Raw genomic sequence first — 21,913 nt, forward strand, 5'->3', positions numbered from 1 at the left:
TTGACCCACTAACAGAGGGGAAAATGGATAACATGAAATTATTTAGCTTCTCTTTCTCCCTTCCAGGCCTATCTTAAACTGGGAGCAAAACCATTGAAGCATGTAAACATAGAAATACTCCTCTATCTTAAAAATAAATAATCTCAACTCATTGCTATTAAGTTACTTTTGGCTCATGGCAACCCTCCACCAGGTTTCTGAGGCTTTAAACCATAATAGACGGGTGACTTAGTGGTAAGAAGTTGTGCTAACAACCCAAGGTATCCAGTTCAAAACCACCAACTGCTCTTTGGAAGAAAGATGGGCAATATACAGCCTCTAAAACCCGCTGGTGCGTCAGCTAGGAGTTCTGATTCAAAGGTACACAACAACAGCTCATCTTTCTTTCTGGGAGCAGCTGATTTGCTAGTGGATTAAGATGTAAAGGAAATGGCTCATAAAGCAGTAGAGCCTGTGCAGTCCCAATTCTGTGGGTCAGGCAGGCTACAGGCTCATGTCAGAACTGGAAGTCAGAAGATGACAAGTTGCAGCCAAGAGAGAGTTTTCCTGGAATCATAGTTGACCCTTGAACTACACAAGGGTTAGGGATGTCAACTTCTCGCACAGTTGAAAATCCACAGATATTTTACAGTTGATCATTGAACAGCAACAACAACATATGTGACTTTTCCCTTTTTGTTATTGTGGTGAACTCAAGTGTTTCACATTATCTCCTTAAATTGCCATGTAATCCAAGTGAGTAGAATGAGTAGTTTATGGCTCTGCCAACATCAAACTCTTGGACTACAGCTAAGGAATCAGGTCAGCTGGCATGAAGATGGGGTAGTAGAGCCCTCTTTGGTCTGTTTCTGAAGGTACACAAGGACTTAGTTTGGGGTCTTGTGTTTTTGTTTCTTCCAGGAGGACTCAGTTCAATCAGATAGGTTTCTTCGGATTGTGTTCCTTGTTCATTCATGAAGCTTTTTGTCCAACCAACTTTGTGATCATGCAGTATGCATGTATCTGTCATTCTGTGTCTCTTGTTTGAGGGTGTGTGTGTGTGTGTGTGTGTGTGTGTGAGAGAGAGAGAGAGAGAGAGAGAGAGAGAGAGAGAGAGAGAGAGAGAGAGAGAGAGAGAGAGAGAGAGAGAGAGAGAGAGAGAGAGAGAGAAGGAGAGGAAAAGAGAGAGGGAAAGTGAAAGGGAAAGGGAGAGGTATGACCTACTTGGAACACTTGAGCTCACTACAAAAACAAGGGGGAAACCACATATAAGTGAGCCCATGCAGCTCAAATCTGTGTTGTTCAAGGATCAACTGTGTATTGGATGAAGGCCGCACCCTCAAGAAAATGCCTCTGTCAGCTGATTGGTGACTCACATCAAACCGTGAGACAGAGAATGACGCATCATATCTACCAACTGCTGAGAATCATCACCCGGTCAAGTTGACACCTAACCATGACACTAGCCCTTCCCCTGCCTGAAACAGCCTTCCATTCTCCCTCTTCTTCCTGATTCTCCTATCACTCTCCACCTGATTACTCCACTTAGAAATTTAGAGTTGTATCAGCACTTTCCCCTTCCTCATTTTCCAGTTCCGTTGATTTGACCTTAGGTACGTGCCATAAATTTGTTCTCCTCTTTGAATTTCCCACTACTTCTTCCTCTGTCTACTCCTTAATGTTGGTTTTTGTTTATATTTTTTTAAATCCCTCACAGCTGCTCTCTATGGAACCCTGGTGGTGCAGCACATAGTATATCACCTGCTAAAGGAAAGGTCAGTCATGCAAAACTACCAACCTCTCCATAGGAGAAAGATGGGACAGTCTCCTCCCATAAAGATGTACAGCCTTGGAAACCCAGTGGATAGTTAGATGATTCCATGGCAGTGGGTTTGGTTTTTTTGGTTACCGTTTTCCTAAGTGCCTAAATGGTTTGCACTTGACTGCTAACCTAATGTTGACAGTTTGAACTTACCCAGCAGCTCCACTTGAGAAAGGCCTGGTGATCTGCTTCCAAAGAAAACTGCATGGAACAGTTCTACTCGTTAACACATGGGTTTTCATGAATCAGAATCAACAACACTCAGCAACAACATCTTCCACAAACAAAAAACAAAGCAAACATGTCACAGCACTAATTATAATATTGCCTCCTCTTTCTTGAAACACTTCATTGTCTGCTCATTACTCCTTACGATAAAGGCCAACCTCTTAGCATTGCACACAAGGTCCCTATATATCTGCCCTGTATCTAACTTTCCAGCCCTATCCTTCGCCATCCCTCTCCACTGTAATTATTCCCGGAAATTCTAGCTAGTCTTTTCAGTTCCTGATGAACACAAAGCCCCTTCTCTGCCTTCATGTTCCATCTAAAGCCTATTCTGCCTTCAAGTCTCAGTTAACTATTGTTGTTGTTGTGTGCCATCAAATTGGAACCAACCCATAGGTGACCCTCCAGCTATTTTCCAGAGGCAGTTCATTGCATGGAAGGAGATTGCCCATCTTACTCCCACAGAGAAGATTGTGGCTTCAAATGTTGTGCTTTTGGGATCGCAGCACAGCTTCTTCCAGCAGACCATCAGGGCTCCCTAAGTATTACAGCTAAATAGTATTGTTGACATGTGCCATCAAGTTGAGAACAACTCACAGGGACCCAATGAACAACAGATCTGAACCCTGTCCGATTCTGTGCTATCCTCGCAATATCTTACATGCTGGGCCCCATTGCTGCAGTCATTGTATCAATCCATCTGGTAAGGGCCTTCCTCTCTTTTTCCAATCCACTACCTTGCCAAGCATGATATCCCTATCCAAGGAATAGCCTCTTAGCAACATGCCCAAACTGTGTGAGAGAAAGCTTTATCATCTTTGCCTCCAAGGAGTACCTAGGCTGCATCTTCTTAAAAACAAATAAATTTGTTCTTTGGCAGTCCATGGGACATTCAGTATTCTTCTCCACCACAGTTCAAAGGCATCAATTCTTCTTCTGCGATCTTTATTATTCATTGTCCAGCTATAGATGCATAGCAAGTGATTGAAGACCTTGACCAGAATCAGGCACACCTTAGTCCTCAAACTGAGATCATTGCTCCTCAAAAATTTGAAAAGATCCCTGACTGCACACTTTCCTAGTGCAACACATCTTCTGATCTCCTGACTGCTGATACCAAGTGTATTGATTGTGGCTTCAAGTGAGATGAAGTTGTTGACAGTATCAATCTTTTCCCTATCTATCCTGATGTTACCTATCAGTCCAGTGGTGAGAAATTTTTTTGACATAGAAACACAATCTATATTGAAGGACATATTATTTGATTTTCTGCAGCAAGCACTTAAAGTCCTCCTGCAGCAGGCAAGTTTGTGTCATCGGCATAACATAGGTTGTTGATGAGTCAACACCTGCCCCACTACTAAGCCAAATCCTTCTTTCCTAAGCAAAATTCAATGCCATCAAGTTAGACCCCACTCAGAGCTGATCTTTTATTTGGGTTTTCAAGCCTGTAAATCAAATAGGAGGGAACTGACTACCTTTCTCCCACAGAGCCGCTGGAGATTTACAACCACCAGAGAGGTGAGGCCTTTATGTTAACAGTGTAACTCCTCAGAGACTAGGCCACCAGAGCTCCTTCCTCTATGTTGTTGTTGCTGTTGTGTACTTTCAAGTCAGAACCAACTCATAGCAGACCCTCTGGTAAGTGTTCAGAGGCAGTTAACTGTAAACGAGGAGATTGCCCATCCTCCTTCCCCTATAATTAATTGTAAATGTTGTTGTTGTTATGTGCCGTCGAGTCACCTGCGACTCATAGCAACCCTATGTACAACAGCCCTAAACCTGGCTCTGTCCTATGCCAATCTCACTGTCTTTGACACACCCATCCTGATTTCCCCAGTCACTGTATCAATCCACCTCATAGAGGGTCTTCCTCTCCTACGCTGACCCTCCACCCTCCCAAGCATGATGGCCCTCTCCAAGGACTGGTTCCTCTTTGCAACATGTCCAAAATATGTCAGATGAAGCTTCAGAATATTTGCCTCCAAGGAGCGGCCTGGTTTTATCCTCACAAGGATTAACCTGTTCATTTTCTTAGCAGTCCATGGTATATTCAATACTCTAACACCACAGCTCAAAGGCATCAATTCTTCTATCCTCCCTAGTGATTGTCCAGCTCTCTGATGTACAGAAAGTTATTTTAAAGACCATGGCCTGTATCAGGCACACCTTAGTCACCAGAGAGACACCATTGCTCTTCAGTACTTTGGAGAGGTCCCTAACAGCAGACTGTCCCATCACAGAGTGTCTTTTAATTTCCTGGATGCTGGTTCCAAGAGTGTTGAGTGTGGAGCCAAGCAAACTAAAGCTGTGGACAATCTCAATTTCTTCACCATCCATCCTGATGCTGCCAATTGGCCCAGTGGTGAGAATTTTTGTCTCCTTGATATTGAGCCTCAATCTATATTGAAGTCTGCAGTCCTTGACCTTCTGCAGCAAGCGCTTCAGGTCCTCCTCAGTTTCAGCAAGCAGGGTTGTGTCATCTGCATAAGGCAGATTGTTGATGACTCTTCCATCCTGATGCCACATTTCTCCTCATAGAGTCCAGCCTCCAGGATAATCTGTTCTGCATATAGATTGAAAAGGTATGGACATAGGACACATCCCTGCCATACACCCTTCCCAGTTTTGAACAATGCAGTGTTCCCTTGTTTTGTTTAGATGACTGTCTCCTGGTCCAAGTATAGGTTTTGCATTAGCAAGATCTGGGATTCCCACTCTTAGAGTCAGCCACAGTCTGTTGTGATCCACACAGTCAAATGCCTTTGCATAATCAATAAAACACAGATAGACACTCTTCTGGTACTCCCAGCTTTCAGCCAAGATCTATCTTACATTAGCTACAATATCTCTAGTACCACGACCCCTTCTAAACCCAGCCTGCATTTCTGGCAGTTCCCTGTTGGTGTGCTGTTCCAGTCATTTTTGGATAATCTACAGCAGAATCTTGCTTGCATGTGATATTAATGATATTGTTTAATAATTTCCACATTCTGTTGGGTCACCTTTCTTTGGAATGGGAACAAACATAGATCTCTTCCAGTCCTCCAGATTTCTTGACACAACTTGGTGAGCACATCCAGAGCAACATCTGTAAGTTGAAATATGTCAACTGGTATATACCAGCAATTCCTGGGGCTTTATTTTTTGCAAATTCCTTCAAAGCAGCTTGAACTTCTTCCTTCATCACCGTAGGCTCTTGCTCATATGTTGTTTCATGAAATTGTTCTGTGTCTGCCAATTCCTTTCAGCACAATGACTCTATATACTCTTTCTATCTTCTTTTAATACTTCCTGGATCATTTACTATTCTGCCCCAAGCATCCTTAAGTATAGCAACTCAGGGTTTGAATTTGTTCTTCAGTTCCATAAGAAATGCTGAGCAAGTTCAGCCCTTTTGATTTTCTGACTCCAGCTCCTTGCACATTTCATTATAATATTTACTTTGTCTTCCCATGCTGCCTTTTGAAATCTCCTGTTCAGCTCTTTAATATCTTGAATTCTTCCCTCTGCTTTGGCTTCTTGGCTCTCTAGTGCAATATTCAGAGTCTCTTCTGAGATCCATTTTGGTCTTCTCTTCCTCTTCTGTCTTTGTAATGAACATTTGCACTCTTCTTGGATGATACCCTTGATATCCTCCCACAACTCAACTGGTCTTCACTCATTGGTGTTCAAGGCCTCGAACCTGTTCCTGAGATGGTTCTGAAATTCAGGTGGGATATACTCAAGGTCATATTTTGGTTCCCATGGATTTTATTTCATTTTCCTTAGCATCAGCTTGAACTTGCATGTGAGTATTTGGTGGTCTGTTCCACAGTCAGCTCCTGGCCTAGTTTTCACAGCTGATATTAAGCTTCTCCAGTGCTTCTTTCCACAGATAGAATTATTTATTTAAAAGTTTATTCCTTTAATACCTGTGTCCGTTCTGATTGTAAGGTGCGTAGGGAAAGGAACCATCACTGCTTTGTTCCTTACTATATATAGTCCTGGCCTATAGCACAGGGTCATAAAGGAATGGTTGGTATTATATTGAAGGTAATTATTCTCTGTGGAAGACAACAAAACTGTTGGGGCTAGGTAGAAAAAGAAATAAGCTAACTGTCTTGATCAATTTCAAGAAAAGTGAATCTTGAGGAGTGATTTTGTTTTGTTTCTTTGCCTCTAGTTTTAGAAAAAGCATTATTTCTCTATCACGACAAAGATAAAATTCATTCTAATTAAAACGACAAGGTGTTTTTTAGATGGATAATTTTGCTTTTTGTAGTTTTTCAAATGTGTTTATAGCTGGGTGATAATAAATGACTAAGAATAAAAACAGATGAAATCCAAATTTATGTTTATTCGCTTTTACTCATCTCCCACTTTCCTTAATGACTTCCATATGGTGATAAACATGATTGATTGCTTGTGCTTTTAAGTTAAAATGTAAAACTGTAGTTCTATGGTAGCACTCATTGTTTTCCCTTTCATATTAAGCCTGATTGTCCTTGAGCTTGAAAGTCTTCCTAAAGATGGGGCAAAATAAATCAAAGCAGGATTTCCCATGGCTGAGCTGCTCCATTGCTTCTGAAAGGCCTTGGAGTTCCTTCCTTCTGTCTCTTTTGTTTCTCACCTTCCTCCTTTTCCCACACACTAACTTAGCTGGTTTCAACAAAGATTTGGAATTTAGTGTTCCTTTCATCTCTTTATCATGTTTTAGGGAGCACTGGTAGCCTAAGGAGTAATGGTGGCCTTGGGGATAAGGAGTTGTGCTGCCAATCCACAAGAAATCCACCAGCTGTTCCATGGGAAAAGATGGAAAATCTCTTTGCTTACAATTTACAGCCTTTAAAAACCTGATGATGGATCAGCTACTAGTCATTCTGACCCACTAGCACATAACAACAATACCGTGTTTTCAGTCCCATTTCCAATTCTCAATGGGACGAGATATAAAGTCAACCGAAGAAAAAGCATAGACTACCTTGGGGTATATGAGGTCATCAAATTGTTAACAAAATATTGTGAGATTCATCCTTGAGCTCCATGTTTTAGAAGTTGTTTGAGATTCTCAAATACATAATATTCTCCATGTGCCCCGGAATTAGTTAATATTTACTGAACGCTTTGCCTACAGTGTACAGAATATAATATATGATTTTATACAATATTAAAGTCCTTGTGGGACTGAGTGAGTTCACTCAGCATAATGCTCTCAAAAAGAAAGTCACTTAGGGAACTTGATGTCCTCCAGTGTAAGGCACAAAACATCCACACTGAGAGGCGATAAAGAGAACCTGGAGGCCTGACTGGGCACAGTCCTCTCTGGTTTCCTCTGCGTGGCTGCGTGGAATGCAGTTCCTCCAGGTGACTCAGATCAATTCCCTAACATCCAGTTCCCTAACATTATTTAAATTATCTTCTTCACACACTACCTTCTCAGTGAGTCCTCTCCTGACCACTCTATTTAAAATTATAACCTTTGCACTTCAACATTTCCCATCTTAAACTCGCAAATCTCTTAATCCTCACTCTTTCTTTTTCCTCTTTTTATAGCATGTGCCATCTCCTAATATACTACATAAAGAGCTCACGTGGCATAATGTGCTGCGCTACAGTCAAAAGATCATTGACTTTAACTCACCAACTATTCCATGGGAGAAAGCTCTCATGGCTTAGTGGTAAGGCACTACACTGCCAACCCAAAGACACAAGGTTCGAATCCACCAACTGCTCCATGGGAAAAAGTTGGGTGGTTTCCTTCCATGCAGTTTGCAGCCTCTGAAAACCAGTTGGAGGTTCAGCTGTGAGTCAGTTCTGACTCCACAGCATACAAAAACTCCAGGGAGGAAAGATGAGCAGCCTCCTCCCATAGAAAGATATGCATCAGACACAAGGTGGAAGGTTACTGTGGGTCAGAATCTAATGACAGTAGGTTTATATTTTTTTGCTTTATTTTGTTTATTATATTGTATATGGCCTATATGCCATAATTAAGCACTTGGCTGCTGAATGAAAAGTCAGAGGTTCAAAACTAACCAGCTATGGCATAGGACAAAAGCCTACTGATCTGCTTTCCTGTTAGGGCAGGAAAATCCTGTAAGGGTAATTCTACTCTGTAACTCTTAAGGTCACCACAAGTGGAAATCAACTCTACAGCACACAACAACAACAACACATTTTGTAACATATTATCTTTTTTTTTTTATCTCTCTTATTTTTAATGTTCCGAGTTTGCGGTTGCAGGGCCGGCGCTCCCTGCCAGACTCAGGTTTATAAGTTTTCAATTGGCTGGTGAGGCCAGTAGGGATACTTGGTCTTGTCTAACTTGGTTTCCGGGAAAGCTTCATTCAAGTCCTCAATGGTCATCTGCTCGAACGGAATGATGTTCCTCAACTTCTCCAGCTGGTTCTCGTACTCCTCAATCCTGCTCTTGGAGAGAGACACAAACTCCGCACAACTCTTCATATCTTCTTTTCCTTCGGCATCTACCAGGGCTGTATACTTATCCTCTGGCACGGGAACCTTCAGGGCGTTAAACTTCTTCTCAAAGTCGTCCACTAAGCCTGCCTTGGCCACGTTGGCCTTGTAGTAAGCCCAGTCGATAGCTGGAGGTGCCTCGGGGACAGCAGCCAACCTGGTGGTGAGAATCTCATTTCAGGATTTCAGGGAGTTAGCAATAGCCTTCTGGTTTCGGGGTATGATCTCCCCAAAAGCTACCCAGTCAATGGCTTTCAGAGTAAGTTTTCACCCAGCCATCTTGAGATCCTTCAGCAACCCCGGAGGCCCAGAAACATATTATCTTATACAAGTTATATTTGTCTTTTCCCTCTGCTAGAATCTAAGTTCTTTTACAGCTTATCTGTTTTGTTCATTGATTTGCCTGGAATATGGTGGATGCTCAAGAAACATGTATTGACTGCATGACATGGTCAAATATTTTCATTGACTATTTTTTAAATATCTTTAGAGATATCATTACATTAAAATGGATAAAAACTTGTCTGCCAGAATTGTTGTACCATTTTACAATCCCACCAACAATGTATAAGACTTCCTAACTTGCCACATCCCCTCCAATATTTTTACTTGCTGCGCCGTTAAACTTTGCCACTCTTACTGGAGTGAGATGGTATCTCCTTGGGATTTTGATTTGCATCTTTCTTATTGCCAGTGATTTGGAGCATTTCTTCATGTGTCTGATTGCCATTCAAAAATCTTCCTCTGTGAAGATTCTTTCCATGTCTGCCACTTCCTCAAAATCTGAACATAGAAATTTCATATGACCCAACTATTCCACTGCTTGGAATAAATAAGAACTGAGGCATAAACTGAGACTTATACAACAATGTTCATAGCAGCATTAGTCACCATCGCAAGAACATGGAAGTAGCCAAGATGTCCAACCATAGTCAAATGGATTGAGAAACTATGTCACATTCACACAATGGAATACTGCACAGCATGCAGGAGCAATGATTTTGTAAATCATTACCTGACTTGGGAAGGACTGGAGAGCATTATGCTGAGTGAACTAACTCAGTCCCACAAGCACTTTAATATTTTATAAAACCATTATTATAGAAATAGTATGAGGATCCAAGGGGGGGGGGGGAAGCAGGTTAGAAGTAGAGGCATGAGGATGTGGAGGGAAGGAATTAGTCATGGGGTTGTACAATCTGATGGGTGTTGGAATAAGGGAAGAATCTGGTGTGGAAAACAAGGTATTCAAATTTTATAAACAAACAAACAAAACCCTTATCTTCCAATATCTGAAAATTTAATTCATGCTCCTTTAGTTTGCTTTAGAATAGTTGAGAGTCAATGGTTAAGGTCTTTTCTGTTTTGTTTTGCTAAGAGTTGCTAAATTTGTATACAGCTGGCAGGTGAACACTTCACTCTGCCTGTAATTGCAAATGCAACAGAACTCTAGAGGAAAAGTTCAGACTTCAGATGCTAAAACCAGATAATAAATAGAAGAACCAAGGTTTAGATAAATGAATGCCACAGGGAAGAACATTCTAGGGAGGATATCCTACAGATGAAGGTGCAGAGATTAACAGAATGTTGGGAAGATCTACCCAAGAATCATGGGAGAGAGATGAACAGGAGGGAGGGGTTGGAGAACTGTGAAATCTCTTCACAAGAGCTTTTGACTGTGTTGAGCTGTATGGAGACATGGCTAGGAAGTGGCTTAATGCAAGGTGTTTTAGAAGAATAATGTTAATTTCTACAGGTAGGTTAGACTGCTGAGTAAAGTCAAAGAAAGAAAATTTCGAGAAAACTGTTACAGGCAAGTGAGTGACTGAACAAATTCATAACAAAAAAATTAAAGATACTGAAAGAAAAGAAAATATGTATTCATGTGTGTTTGAAAAGGGAGCTCTGGTGGCTTAGTGGAAAGGAAGTGAGCTGCCAACACAAAGGTGGTTGTTGTTCTTTTTGTTATGTGCCATCGAGTCATCTGTGACTTACATGCACAATAGCCCTAAATGGTGCTTTGGTGCTCTATCCCATACCAATCTTATTGTCTCCAACACACCTTTCCCCATTACCCTAGTCACTGAATCCACCTCATTGAGAGTCTTCCTCTCCTGCGCTGTCCCTCCCACCCTCCCAAGCATGATGTCCTTCTCCCAGGACTGGTCCCTTCTTGCAACATGTCCAAAGTATGTCAGACGAAGCTTCAGAATCCTTGCCTCCAAGGAGCAGCCTGGCTTTACCCTCTCCAGGATGAACTTGTTTGTTCTCCAAGCAGTGCTTGGTATATTCAATATTCTTCTTCAGCACCACAGCTCAAAGGCACTGATTCACCTTCTATCATCCCTAGTCATTATCTAGCTTTCTGATGCATAGCAAGTAATTTCAAAGACCATGGCCTATCCACCAACTGCTCCATGGTTGATTAATAGGCATTCTCCTCCCTTGTAGTTCACAGCCTCTGAAAGCCTGCTAGAGGTTCAGTTATAGCTTGGTTATGACTCTACAGCACACAACAACAATGTTTTGGGGGGAACCCACCCCACCCCATGTTAATAGCAATCCTATGACTAGCAGATATGTACCCTAGCCTGTCCTGTGCCATCCTCATCTTCTCTAATATACTTAAGCCCATTGTTACTGTCTCAATCCATCTCATCAAGAGCTTTTCTCTATTTTACTGACCCTCTACACCTACAAGTACGATGTCTTTATCCAAGGACAATATGCCCAAAACATGTTAGACTAAGTTTCACTATCTTTGCCTTCAAGGAACACTCTGATTGCACTTTATCCAGGATACATTTGTTTGTTCTTTTGGACGCCCATAGGGTATTCAGTACTCCAACACTACAACTCGAAGGCATTAATTCTTCTTCTATCACCTTTGGTCATTGTCTAGCTCTCTGATGCATAGCAAGTAATCACAAAGACCATGGCCTGAATCAGACATACCTTAGTCTCCAGACTGATATCATTGCTTTTCAGCACTTTTGAGAGGTCCTTGACAGCAGCCTTCTCCAGAGCAATCTGTCTTTTGATTTCTTGACTGCTGGTGCCAAGAGTGTTGACTGAAGCCAAGCAAGCTAAAATTGTTAGCAGCCTTAATCTCTTCTCCATCTGTCATGGTGTTATTAATTGGCCCAGTGGTGAGAATATTTGTTCATAGCTATGAATCAGAAAGCTGGGCAATGACTAGGGATGATAGAAGGAGAACTGATGCCTTTGATTGATTGATTGATTGATGGATTGATTGATTAGATTGATTGAGCTGGGGTGCTGGAGCTTATTGAACATACCATGGACTGCTAGGATAAGAAACAGGTTCATTCTGGAGAGGGTGAAAACAGGCTGCTCCTTGAAGGCAAGGATTCTGAAGCTCTACCTGACATATTTTGGGCAGTCCTTGGAGAGGGACATCATGTTTGGGAGGGTAGAGGAACAGCACAAGAGAGGAATACCCTCGACTGGGGTAATGGGGGTAGGTGTGTCAGAGACAATAAGGTTGGTTCATGATAGAGCAGGGTTCAGACCTGTTGTACATAGGATTGCTATGAGTTGCAAGTGACTCAATGGCACATAACAACAACAAACATGATTTATATGTGTGCATCCTATCTCCATACCTTTTCAATCTATATGTAGATCAGATCATCTTGGAGGTTGGGCTCTACAAAGATGAATGTATCATCAGGATTGAAGGAAGACTCATCAACAACCTGCATTATGCAGATGATAAAACCTTGCTTGTCAAAGCTGAGGAAGACCTGAGACTTTTGCTGCAGAGAGGCAAGGACTGCTACCTTCTATATGGATTAAAGCTCAACATCAATAATACAAAGATTCTCACCACTGGGCCATTTAGCAGCATCATGTTGGATGGTGAAGAGGCTGAGATTTCTAATGGCTTAAGCTTGCTTGGCTCACAATCAACATTCCAGTAGCCAAGAAATCAAATGATGCATTGCATTGGGAAAGTCTGCTGTCAGGGACCTCTCCCGAGTACTGACGACCAATGATGTCAGTCTAGAGATTAAAATCTGCCTGATCCAGGCCATGGTCTTCACAATTACTCTCTCTGCATCAGAGAGCTGGACAATAGATAATAAAAGAAGAATTTATACCTTTGAGCCATGGTGCTGGAGAAGAGTATTGAATATACCATGGAGTTCTATGAGAACAAACAGATTCTTCCTGGAAGAGGGTGAATTCAGGCTACAACTTGGAGGCAAAGGCTTTGAAGCTCTGTCTGACATTCTCTGGGCATGTTGCAAGGAGGGACGAGTTCATGGAGAAGGTCATCATGCTTGAAAAGGTTAGAGGGACAGCACAAGAGAGGGAAAATTCCGAATGAGATGGATTGACTCAGTGACTAGGGTCGTGGAGGTAGGTGTGTCAGAGCCAATGAAATTGGCTCAAGATAGAGCAGAGTTGAGAGCTGTTGTACATAGGGTTGCTGTGAGTCAGAGTCAACTTGATGGTACATGACAACAAACTATATATAAACCGGGAGAATGACTAAGGATGATGACAGAAGAAGAATCGGTGCCTTCAAATTGTGGTGCTGGAGAAGAGTCTTGAACATATCATGTAACTGCCGAGAAAACAAATAGGTCTGTTTTGGAGAGGGTTAAACCAAGTTTCTCCTTGGAGGCTAGGATTTTGAAGCTCCGTCTCAAACACCTTGGGCACGTGGCCAGGAGAAACCAGTCCTTGGAGAAGGACATCATCATGCTTGGGAGAGCAGAAGGACGGTGCAGGAGAGGAAGACCCCGGATGAGGTGGACTGATACAGTAACTGGGACAATGAGCGCTGGAGTGTCAGAATTAGTGAGACTGGCTCAGGCTTCAGAGCTGCAGTACAAAGGGTCACTATGGGTCACCGATGGCTCGATGGCACCTAACAACAATAAATATATGTATAACATATTACTCTCTAGTAGGGACTGACTCATAGCTGGTCCTCCTGTAAGTTTTCAGAGGATGTAAACTGCATGGGACAAGATTCCCCTCTTTCTTCCCTGAAGCAGTTGGTGGATTCAAACTAGCTGCCTTTGAGTTGAAGTGCAATTCTATCCACCAGGTCACTAGAGCTCTCTTGAGCTGTCTCTCTGTGTGTATCACATATACACATACACATACTATCTTGTTTCACACATACTATCTAGTTTCAACAACTTAAACAACAAAATTTTTCCCGTTTTATTTCATTTGGTTTATTTAATCCACCTACAAACTGTAGGTTGCAGTATATACATTACATATTTGGATAAATACTTCATTACAATAAGATCTTAGGTTCAATATATAAGCCTCCTTTTTCATTATAATTTAGATCTGTTCAAGGCTAGAACACTGTTTTCAGAATATCTAGTTCTTGAACATGAACCTCCACATGAAGTTGCAATTTATTAAATTAATGAGGAAGGGAATGTGATGCTGTTTGGCTCAATGCATCTGTGATTGTAATCTTTGCCAGGAAAATATTTTTTAAATGTTCATGTTATCTGGATTGAGATGAAAAGTATTGTTTTGTTCCTCTCTAAAGAAAATAAAAGTTTTTGTGGTTAATATTTTTATGCCAAGCATTCTGAGGATGAAGGACTCATTCATGCTTCACCTTCTTAACCTCTTGTCCTGGGAGGAGTGAAGAAAAGGTAAAAGCATGAAGTGTGATGGTGAAATACTTTGGAAAATTATGCTTATCTGCTTGCTTTGTAGTTATTTTTTATTTCCTTCTCTAGTCCCCTCATGTGTGGATGTTTCTTTCTTTTCTCAGTCTGATCCACTGGTACTTTTTATGCCCATCATTTATTAGGTTCAAGAGATTCTTTCTTTTAGTTGCAGATTCTCTCATGAGTGATTTGTGAGAGTGCCAATTCAGTAAATCCAAATGGTGGCAGCATCTCTTTTAAAACCACAGAAACCATAGACTCACTAAGATTAAGGAATGTAATAATGAAGACCTTTGTATTCTTTCTTTCCTAATGAAACTTTCTTGGAGGGGGCCAAGATAAATGATCTGCCACCAAGATAGTGAACTATAGATACAGTATCATGTTACAGACAGGTTCCTGGTCCTGTAGTTTCCAGAATTCTTTGGCAATTCAACTCATCTTATTGCTATTGAGTCGTAATGGTTTCATAGCTGTCCCTCCACCGAGTTCTCAGGAGGCTGTAAATTGCAAGGGAAGAGATTACTCACTGCTTCCCTGGAGAGTCGCTGGTGGTTTTAAGCCAGAGAGGTGCCACCTCTGGGTTAGAGGTTCAACTTTCTGCAGACGGCACCACAAGAATGCTGGGGAGATAGAATGGTGGCAATGGGATACGACAATATTTCAGACTAGACTTCTGGGACAGCTTAGCTAATAAAAGCTGCCAGGGATCCATGTGCTAAAGCTGACTAGCTGTGGAGGTGGAGGGCATGATAGATGGGATGGCAGAGAGCATTGTACCTAGTTCCTTCCTGTCATACAATTCCTCAGTCAGCTCTACATGTATTTCTTCGGATCATGAAGACAGATGCTCTTGTTTCTTTTCTCTGCTCTTTAATTTTTTTTAATCCCACCACTTACTCATGGCTACATGCCCATTGCACATAATCCTATATCAATAAAGAAAGAATATAGATTCTATAGAATTTATTTCCTTTCCTGATAGGCAGAGTATAGTTGAGCTCCATAAAGAGCTTTCAGTGACTAATTATTTTGGAAATAGAATACCAGGTATTTCTTTTGAGATGTCTCTGGGTGGACTCAAACTACCAGCCTTTTGGTTAGCAACTAAACTAGTTAATTTTCTTGTTGTTGTTTTACTTTTCGAGAGGATAAAATTCTTCCCTTTAATTACCCCAACCTCAATTGTCTTCCTTCCTTGGAGGTAATTGCTATTACCAAGTGGGCATAAATGTATCCAGATTTTTGTTAATGCATTCACATGGCATATTTACATAGAAAAATGTATGCTTTTGTACATATGTTTACATGAATAATATCATGCATTTTGGATTATTTTGCATCTTGAAGCTTTTAATTAAAATTTGCCTTTGAATCCCTAGCTCTAACAGAGATGCAGATCAAAACAACTATGAGAAAAAAATAAATTAAAAAAAAAAACAACTATGAGATATCATCTCAACCCAGTAAGAATAGCAAAATTTAACTGAACAGCAAACATCAAATGTTGGCAAGGTTGTGGAGAAACTTTTCACCGTTGGTGGGAGTGTAAAATGGTGCAACCACTATGGAAAGCTGTACGGCGCTTTCTCAAAAAGTTGCAAACAGAAATACCATTTGACTCAGCAATTTCACTACTGGGAATATACCCTAAAGAAATCATAACCGCCACCCAAGCAGATATATGCACATCCATGTTTATTGTGGCTTTGTTTGCAATAGCAAAGAGCTGGAAACAACCCAAATGTTCATCAACAAACGAATGGATAGAGAAGCTCTGGTATATTCACATAATAGAATACTATGCTGCATTGAAAAACAAAGAACTCATGAAATATTATGCTAAATGGGTGACCCTGGAGGGCATTCTGCTGAGTGAAATATCTCAGTCACAAAAGGACAAATTTTGCATAGGGCCACTGTTGTAAAACAGGACTGACATCAGGGTTGAGGGAAGACAGAGAAGGAGGGGAAGAATAATGTATACTGCATTGAAACAGATGAGGGAGAGAACTGTTTAAAAGGGATATATGATTAAGTATTATTGCCGTGACAGGAGTCCAGAATGAAGGCTGCACAGTGGAGTGAACTTGGGAGGGATTGCATAACAAGGAAAGAATTTTTCTTTTAATTTTTTTTTTAAAGTGTGTGTGCTTGCGTGTGCGTGTGTACCTTAAAATCAGAAAAGAGAAAAGAAAAAGAAAAAGAAAAAATCAGATCTGACTGGTACAGGAGGAGATTGCTCCTCCTTCTCCAGCAGAGCATCTGGTGGATTCAAACCACATACTCCAGGGACTGCAAGAATTTTTCTTTTACTTTTCAGGAGGAATGAATTGGGGGTGGGGGTATGCAGGGAGAAAAGTGCAACAGTGAATGACTGAAAACCGTAAATATCTGTAAACTTTCACTAAAATGAATAAAAAATCAAAAGAAAAAAATTGTCTTTGAGAAGGTGTGAGGATGGGTAGGGACAAAACCATAGGGTTGCAGAGTTTGGCGGGTGGCAGGAGGAGCAGTAGGAATGGGAAGGATCCTGGTGAAAAGACAAGGTAATGATGGGCAAGGTCCAATGGAGGTTAATGTTATAAAATGTAATGCATATGAGTGTATGAAACATAATGTGAATGAAGACTAGTGTGAAACACAATGTACAAGAACTTTGTAAGCAAACCAATTAAAAAAAAAAATCTTTGAGCTCTTCCCACTTATATAGTTTTTGGCTTTGGTGGCCTATTAGTTAAGGAATTCTACCAAGCCAAGGCCACGCAGTTCAAATCCACGAGCAGGAGAAAGAAGGGTGGGTAGTCACTTCCCACGTGGTTTACAACTTCTCAAAACCAGCTGGAGATTCAGCTATGAGTTGATTCTGACACAATAGCAATGAGTTTTTTTTGTTGTTTTCCATTTAAAACTACTTCCTCCTTTCCTTTCCTTTCTTTTTTTTTTTTAACTGCTACATTATTAATTATGGCTGTGCCATAATTTAACAAGTCTCATTGGTGGTGATTTAGATTTTTAATTTTTCTTCTGAGGCTGGGATAAATATTCTTTGCTTCTTTGTGCATGTATTTGAGTTGTGGGTTTGTGTGTGTGTCGTGTTAGAGACTGTGAGGCTGGCATAGACAGGACAGGATTGAGATCTGTTGTTCACAGGGTTACTATGAGTTATACTCAACCTGATGGCACCTAAAAACAACAATTCGACAGAAGAAAGCAAGATAGGCACCAAGAAGTGGTTTACTGTCTGAAAAATATGGACATTGACCCAATAAATAAACACTGCCAAGATGCCATCTAAAAAAGTGGCACCAATCTACTTTCTGTGTGTTGAAAAGAATTTTTTCCCTCCATCCTTGAGTAGGAACAACGTTGAGTTTTACCACTCTGGTTTGCAAAAACATCGTATGTCACTGTCTATTATATTGTGTGTACCCATGGGAATTAGTGAGGTTGAGCAATTTTATTAGCCACTTGTATTTCCTTTTCTGTGAATTGCCCGTTGGTATTTTTATCTATGCTGACTTCAAAAAAAATGCAAAAAAAAAAAAAATTCCTTTTCTCAAGTAAAGAAAAAAAAGTAGTAAAAACAAAGTGAATTAAAAAAAAATTCCTCCTCCTCCCTTGCTAATGTTGCCTTAGATGTTTTACAAATATGTGTATGCATGATTACAGAAATATGTGTGTTATTTGAGGGTTTTGAAACAAAATTGCTTAGGTTGAGGAAATGAGCCCCTTTCAATAGGTGTGGTACTAGTGCTGAATGGTGCATCTTTCTAGGGGTTGAGAGTGGAATTTTGTGAGGCCAAGGATCTCCCACCCCAGATCCACCTCCATGTGCTAAAGGTACATTTGGTTTAGATCTGATGTGCCAGTGTTTGAGGTCTATACTGCAGTGGGAATTGGTGTTTTGTGGGAGAGTCTTGTCATTGATCTTAAATAGTTTGAAAAGCTATGTTGTTGGATTCAGTGGAGTCTTAGCAACCAATAAATGTGATCATTTTTTCAATGGCACAATTTCCTTTTACCTTTGATCCCATCGCCTATCAGCCCTTCCTTTGATGTTGAATCTGGTTTACTACTTACCCAAATCCCTTTAACAAGGTTTCAGTAGAAACTTTATAGTCCTTGTGCACCTGCTTCTGGGTGATTTTCATTAATATATCAGACTGCTGTATAGATCTCTGAGTGGTTCTGTTGGCTTAGCACTTGAGCACTCATTGAAAGGTTGACTGTTCGAACCTACCCAGAAAGGCCTGCAAAGTCACAGCGTTGAAAACTCTCAGCAGTACAGTTCTACTCTGCACCTCCATCAGGTTGCCATGAGTTGAGATTGACTCCATGGCCTCTGCTTTTCCAGTTTTGTTTCATGCCATGGCAGGAAGCAGATCTAGAGATATTATTCTCCTGTGTACCTTTGATCCTGTCTCTTATCAGCACTTCCTTTGATCAAGACACATGTTTTTCTGCCCTTCACCCTTTACCTTCCAAAGTGTCTATCTTAACTCTTACTTAGACCTACCTTTTCAGCATTTTCACCAACTGCAAGCATTCTAGAGTGCACTTTAAGTGTCTGAGCACTGCCAAATACTTTAGAAACCCCTTAGGCTTGTAGATGTGTGTGGGACTGCCAGCAACTGCTTGTCCCTTTTCTGTTGCCCTTGCTCTGTCTCTGCTTCACTGGTCTGTGCTGACCACACCCATGCACCTTTGCCCTCTGTCTCCTCCTACTCCAGTCCAACCACTTACTTGGGAGCCTCCTCCAAGCTGCCTGCATGCAACCAGATTCCCTGGCAGGCTTCTCTACCCTCCAGGAGATGATTTGGTATCTTAAAGAGGTATGGGTTACTCTCTGCAGTTGAGCTTAATGATGAGTTCCCAGGAATCCCAATAGTTATTATTCATCCCAGCTGAGTGCTTTCTTGGCTACCACCCCTTTTAAAATGCACTGGCACTGACCAGATGAATGCTTCTCTGTGTAGTCACTGGGATGTTTTAAAGCTTCCATCTGTTGTCATGTGTCCTGAACCTGTTTGTCCAGGTGAATACTGCCTACCTTACATGGCAAGGTCTTGAAAATCAAACAGAGAGACTAGTCCTCTGCAGTTCTCTTTATATTGTGCTTCACCCAAAACAATACGCAACTAGGTACTTAAAAAACACTTCCTGATGGCATAATACTGAAGCAAATGGTTTCTTTAATTGTACATATTATAAACTTGCCTCTTGTAATTGGTAGAGCACAAGTGGAGCAAGGATAGGTTGAATACTAGTGATTATTTTCTAAACCTTTTCCCCAGTGGCAGAATTTCTCATTTTTATACACTCAAGTCTATGGAGAAGTCTACATTAATACATAGTACTACAATACTTGAAAGGTAAATCATATTTTCAAAGGCAGGTCACTTTGGGTCCCAATATGAGTTACCTTGCACATAGCTGAGCAGACACGAGTGAGTTCATCCCATTTGGGGCATCAAGAACTTGCAGTTCTGCTCTGCAGACTTGTCATGTGAAGCCAAGTAAACATGAAGAGAGGAGTTTCCTCCCCATTCTTATGCCTTCCCAGATTCTCCCAAGTCTGTACACAGCAAAATATCCTGCTTTGTATTAGCGTTTTCTTTTAATAATTGTTGTTAAATGTTGTCACAGGAAGTTCCAGTGGCCTGGTAATAAGGAATTGTGTTGCCAATCCAAAGGCATGCAGTTTGAATCCATCAATTGCTCTATGGGAGAAAGATGCTAAGTCTCTTTCTGTGCGACTTACTGTCTATGAAAACCCACTGGAGGATCAGTGATGAGTTGGTTCCAACTTGATAGCAAACAATAACAAGACTATTGTCATGGATTGAATTGCTGCCACTCAAACATGTGCCAGCTTAACTAGACCATGATTCTCAGTGACTTGGCAGCTACGCAGTGATATAAAGTGATGTCGTTGTTGTTGTTATGTGCCGTCAAGTCATTTGCGACTCATAGCGACCTTATGCACACCTAAACCCTGCTCTATCCTGTGCCAATAGCATTGCCTCTGACACACCCATCCCAATTACCCCAGTCACTGAATCAATCCACCTCATAGAAGAGTCTTCCCCTCCTGCGCTGTCCCTCCACCCTACCAAGCATGATGTCCTTCTCCAAGGACCTGTCCCTCCTTACAACATGCCCAAAGTATGTTAGACAAAGCCCCAGAATCCTTGCCTCCGAGGAGTAGCCTGGTTTAATCCTCTCCAGGATGAATCTGTTTGTTTTCTTGGCAGTCCATGGTACATTCAATACTCTTCTCCAGCACCACAGCTCAAAGGCGTCAAGTCTCCTTCTATCCTCCCTAGTCACTGTCCAACTTTCTGATGCATAACAAGTGATTGCAAAGACCATGGCCTGTATCAGGCGCACCTTAGTCTCCAGAGAGACACCATTGCTCTTGAGTACTTTAGAGAGGTACCAAACAGCAAACTTTCCCATCACAATACGTTTTTTTATTTCCTGGCTGCTGGTGCCAAGAGTGTTGACCATGGAGCCGAGCAAACTGAAGCTGTGAACGATCTCAATCTCTTCGCCATCCATCCTGATGCTACAGATTGGTCCAGTGGTGAGAATCTTTGTCTTCTTGACATTGAGCCTCAGTCCATAATGAAGGCTGCAGTCCTTGACCCTCTGCAGCAAGTGCATGAGGTCCTTCTCAGTTTCAGCGAGCAGGGTTGTGTCATCTGCATAATGCAGATTGTTAGTCAATCAATAATATAATCATCTCTCATGATGCAATCAACTAAGCAGTTGTAAGGGGATTAGGCTGAGGTACAACATCCTTACTCAGATCACAACTCTGATTAGATGTCAAAGGAGCTTCCCTGGAGTATGGCCTGCATTCCTTTTTATCTTTTTATGTTGTTTGCTTGAGTGAAGATTTACAAATCATACTAATTTTCCATACAATCATTCATAGATGTTGTTTTTCTAACATTATTTGGCAGTATCTTTTCTCTTACAAGAGATAAAAGAGAAGTAAGCAGAGAAACAGAGCTATGACTACCACCAAAAAAGATGTTAGCTTTGAGGATGAATGACTGGGGTCTTAAAGTTCATAAGTGGCCATTTAAAATGCAACTACTGGTCTCTTCTTGCCTGGAGCACAAAAGAGTGAAGAGAATCAAAGATTTAAGGAAGCCTTTAGTCCAAAGGACTAATGAGATCATCCCGTTTGCGGCATCAAGAACTTGCAGTTCTGCTTTAATAAGGACCAAACATGAACCATAATCTCTTGCACCATTAGGCCAGAACTAGTTGGTGTGAGCTCTCATTATCATCAGCTTTGATAAGGATTACAATTAAAGGTCTAGACAAAACGGGAGGGTGCAGACGCAGGAAAAAATTCAAGACCGTGATTCAGACTTATTGGTCTGATAGAGATTGGCAGAACTCCTGAGACTGTAATCCTTGGACATACTTTGGGCCTGGAGCTGAACGCAACTCCCGGAATCAACTTTCAGACAACCCAAACAATAGACTCAAAACCTCAAACTTACTGCAATTAAGTAAGAACCAATCCATAGAGGACCCTCCATATTGGGGTCCTGTGGTTTTAAATCAATCGTCAGAGAGAAGATTGCCCATCTTTTTCTCCCATGAAATTGTTGGTGGATTTGAATTCTTAGAGAGGTATGGCCTTTGAGTTAGCAAAACAACTCCCTAGAGACTAAATCAAAAGCAGGGAGGAGTAGCTTCTGCGCTTGCGCCACCTCCGTAAGCCAAG

The 21,913-nt window shown here is 41.3% G+C and overlaps 1 pseudogene; it reads right to left on the reverse strand.

The window, feature by feature from the left end:
* Positions 1 to 8,281: 8,281 nt before the first annotated feature.
* LOC102850051 lies at positions 8,282 to 8,767 on the reverse strand (annotated as a pseudogene).
* Between the last annotated feature and the right edge of the window lie 13,146 nt (positions 8,768 to 21,913).

This window comes from Elephantulus edwardii, unplaced genomic scaffold (genome assembly GCF_000299155.1).
Source record: "Elephantulus edwardii isolate Elephantulus edwardi_28Jun2011 unplaced genomic scaffold, EleEdw1.0 scaffold00105, whole genome shotgun sequence".
NCBI lineage: Eukaryota > Metazoa > Chordata > Mammalia > Macroscelidea > Macroscelididae > Elephantulus > Elephantulus edwardii.